The sequence below is a fragment of the Oncorhynchus mykiss genome, chromosome 26 (assembly GCF_057628025.1).
Source record: "Oncorhynchus mykiss isolate SJ-2025 chromosome 26, ASM5762802v1, whole genome shotgun sequence".
Taxonomy (NCBI): domain Eukaryota; kingdom Metazoa; phylum Chordata; class Actinopteri; order Salmoniformes; family Salmonidae; genus Oncorhynchus; species Oncorhynchus mykiss.
In genome coordinates this window covers 43375439-43380000 of record NC_143047.1, presented here as the reverse complement: position 1 = coordinate 43380000, position 4562 = coordinate 43375439, and positions in this window count along the sequence as shown.

The following is a 4562-nucleotide window of genomic DNA, read 5'->3' as shown; positions in this document are numbered from 1 at the left end:
CCAGCCTAAAACCCCAAACAGCAGTGGTGATAGTGGTGATGATAGTAGTGGTGGTGATAGTAGTAGTAGTGGTGGTGATAGTAGTGGTGGTGATAGTAGTAGTAGTAGTGGTGGTGATAGTAGTAGTGGTGATAATAGTAGTAGTGGTGATAGTAGTAGTGGTGGTGATAGTAGCAGTGGTGGTGGTAGTGATAGTGGTGGTGGTGATAGTAGTAGTGGTGATAGTGGTGGTGGTGATAGTATAGTGGTGATAGTAGTAGTAGTGGTGGTAGTGGTGGTGGTGATAGTAGTGGTGGTGGTGATAGTGGTGGTGGTAGAGGTGGTGGTGATAGTAGTAGTGGTGATGATAGTGGTGGTGGTGATAGTAGTAGTGGTGATGGTGGTGGTGATAGTAGTAGTGGTGGTGATAGTAGTAGTGGTGTTGGTGGTGGTGATAGTAGTAGTGGTGATGATAGTGGTGGTGGTGATAGTAGTAGTGGTGATGATAGTGGTGGTGGTGATAGTAGTAGTGGTGTTGGTAGTGGTGATGATAGTGGTGGTGGTGATAGTAGTGGTGGTGGTGATAGTAGTAGTGGTGGTGGTAGTGGTGATAATAGTAGAGGTGGTGGTGGTAGTGGTGGGTTAGCCTGAATACAGTAATGTTTACATCCCACTTACTGACACTATCAGTAGATATAATGTAGACTAGTGTTTTCCTCGCTAGGCCCATTGTTACTAATTACACTCTCATTGACCCCTGACCTCTCCTATTCATGCCATGGCTTTCACACATAACCTACACCAGCAGCGAACTCTCTTTTTAGTGGTCTGTCTCTCTCTCCTCCCCCTCTTTCTACAGTATCTATGTGTGATGGCTGGTGTGTGGGCGACTTGGTAAAACAGGATTGTGTGTATGTGGTTGATTGCAGAGACGGCACTGTGGCCTAGCTACCGTCGAGACTTGCCGTTGCCATAGTTACGGCGGCAGCCGGGATTTCTCGTTGACGCTCGGTCGGGGTTTGCCCGACACCTGCGGCGAGTTCCTCTCGAGGTGTGTGTGTGTGTCCCCCTTCTGTCACCCAGAGGTGCCAGGATATCACCAGGAGGCATGCGTACATACGTACACACACACACACACACACAGTTAACAGCTAAGAGGATGTAGCGAGGCACAGAGCAGTAGTGCCCTGCTGTAAGTAAGATGTTACTGAATAGCATTACCCTACGGATACTGTGGCACTCGCTTTGTCTAGGGGTCCTAGTCCTAATTACATGGTCTGTAACCTGAGTGAACATGTGTCTAGGGGTCCTAGTCCTAGTTACATGGTCTGTAACCTGAGTGAACATGTGTCTAGGGGTCCTAGTCCTAGTTACATGGTCTGTAACCTGAGTGAACATGTGTCTAGGGGTCCTAGTTACATGGTCTGTAACCTGAGTGAACATGTGTCTAGGGGTCCTAGTCCTAGTTACATGGTCTGTAACCTGAGTGAACATGTGTCTAGGGGTCCTAGTTACATGGTCTGTAACCTGAGTGAACATGTGTCTAGGGGTCCTAGTTACATGGTCTGTAACCTGAGTGAACATGTGTCTAGGGGTCCTAGTTACATGGTCTGTAACCTGAGTGAACATGTGTCTAGGGGTCCTAGTTACATGGTCTGTAACCTGAGTGAACATGTGTCTAGGGGTCCTAGTTACATGGTCTGTAACCTGAGTGAACATGTGTCTAGGGGTCCTAGTTACATGGTCTATAACCTGAGTGAACATGTGTCTAGGGGTCCTAGTCCTAGTTACATGGTCTGTAACCTGAGTGAACATGTGTCTAGGGGTCCTAGTTACATGGTCTATAACCTGAGTGAACATGTGTCTAGGGGTCCTAGTCCTAGTTACATGGTCTATAACCTGAGTGAACATGTGTCTAGGGGTCCTAGTTACATGGTCTATAACCTGAGTGAACATGTGTCTAGGGGTCCTAGTTACATGGTCTATAACCTGAGTGAACATGTGTCTAGGGGTCCTAGTTACATGGTCTGTAACCTGAGTGAACATGTGTCTAGGGGTCCTAGTCCTAGTTACATGGTCTGTAACCTGAGTGAACATGTGTCTAGGGGTCCTAGTCCTAGTTACATGGTCTGTAACCTGATTGAACATGTGTCTAGGGGTCCTAGTTACATGGTCTGTAACCTGAGTGAACATGTGTCTAGGGGTCCTAGTTACATGGTCTGTAACCTGAGTGAACATGTGTCTAGGGGTCCTAGTCCTAGTTACATGGTCTGTAACCTGAGTGAACATGTGTCTAGGGGTCCTAGTTACATGGTCTGTAACCTGAGTGAACATGTGTCTAGGGGTCCTTGTTACATGGTCTGTAACCTGAGTGAACATGTGTCTAGGGGTCCTAGTTACATGGTCTGTAACCTGAGTGAACATGTGTCTAGGGGTCCTAGTTACATGGTCTGTAACCTGAGTGAACATGTGTCTAGGGGTCCTAGTTACATGGTCTATAACCTGAATGAACATGTGTCTAGGGGTCCTAGTTACATGGTCTATAACCTGAATGAACATGTGTCTAGGGGTCAAATCAAATCAAATGTCTTTATATAGCCCTTCTTACATCAGCTGATATCTCAAAGTGCTGTACAGAAACCCAGCCTAAAACCCCAAACAGCAAGCAATGCAGGTGTAGAAGCACGGTGGCTAGGAAAAACTCCCTAGAAAGGCCAAAACCTAGGAAGAAACCTAGAGAGCAACCAGGCTATGTGGGGTGGCCAGTCCTCTTCTGGCTGTGCCGGTTGGAGATTATAACAGAACATGGCCAAGATGTTCAAATGTTCATAAATGACCAGCATGGTCAAATAATAATAATCACAGGCAGAACAGTTGAAACTGGAGCAGCAGCACGGCCAGGTGGACTGGGGACAGCAAGGAGTCATCATGTCAGGTAGTCCTGAGGCATGGTCCTAGGGCTCAGGTCCTCCGAGAGAGAGAGAAAGAGAGAATTAGAGAGAGCATACTTAAATTCACACAGGACAACGGATAGGACAGGAGAAGTACTCCAGATATAACAAACTGACCCGAGCCCCCCGACACAAACTACTGCAGCATAAATACTGGAGGCTGAGACAGGAGGGGTCAGGAGACACTGTGGCACCATCCAATGACACCCCCGGACAGGGCCAAACAGGAAGGATACCACTAGAGGGATATCTTCAACCACCAACTTACCATCTTGAGACAAGGCCGAGTATAGCCCACAAAGATCTCCGCCACGGCACAACCCAAGGGGGGGCGCCAACCCAGACAGGAAGATCACATCAGTGACTCAACCCACTCAAGTGACGCACCCCTCTTAGGGACGGTATGAAAGAGCCCTAGTAAGCCAGTGACTCAGCCCCTGTAATAGGGTTAGAGGCAGAGAATCCCAGTGGAAAGAGGGGAACCGGCCAGGCAGAGACAACAAGGGCGGTTCGTTGCTCCAGAGCCTTTCCGTTCACCTTCCCACTCCTGGGCCAGACTACACTCAATCATATGACCCACTGAAGAGATGAGTCTTCAGTAAAGCAACATTACCTCTCCTCGGTCCAGGGAGACAGCAACCTCACCTCTCCTCGGTCCAGGGAGACAGCAACCTCACCTCTCCTCGGTCCAGGGAGACAGCAACCTCACCTCTCCTCGGTCCAGGGAGACAGCAACCTCACCTCTCCTCGGTCCAGGGAGACAGCTACCTCACCTCACCTCGGTTCAGGGAGACAGCAACCTCACCTCTCCTCGGTCCAGGGAGACAGCAACCTCACCTCTCCTTGGTCCGGGAGACTAGTCCAAGCAGATGGACTAGGCCCAACTAAAGAGGTTAAGGTCTTTATTCAATCGGATCCGCTTTAGGAAAAATCCACACAGCGGTTGTTTTTGTCGGTGTCTGAGGGGGAACTGTGTTAGAGCTGTCAAATCCACTAGTGGCTCCTGCCATTATACCTAAAGCGGACGTAGCCATTGGCTGCACGGTGTCACATGTACAGAAATCCCATGCAGTCTTGTTTACAAATTGGAACATGAGCTGTCATCTACACCTGTTTAATGACATTTCTATATAACCTACACTTTTCTCACTCTGATATTCTAACGTGGGTGTGGCTTCGTGACAATGATCAAGAGCAGCTTGCTCACCGATTTGACGGCTCCAACACCCCCAGTTAACACGTGATCTGATTGAACCTAGGCCTTACTAACAAAGCCCAGATCAGAGGCTTCTGGCCTCCTCTCTCTCCAGAACTGACGATCACCCTAATTGTCAGCACCGGTCTCCTTATCAACCAGGCTCAGCATCCGGACAACGTTGCTGCTGCCCCCTGGAGGATGGAGTGTATCCTGTAACACTAACCCCCCCATTTAACAGTAATGACATGTGTATCCTGGATAGTGTGTTTGTCTATGTCCTAACCCCCCCCCCCATATCACAGTAATGATATGTGTATCCTGGATAGTGTGTTTGTCTATGTCCTAACCCCCCCCTCCAATTATTAGTGTGTTTCCCCCATTATAAAGAGAATCTCTCCTGGACAGAACAGTTGTAAAAGTGTCCTACAGAAACC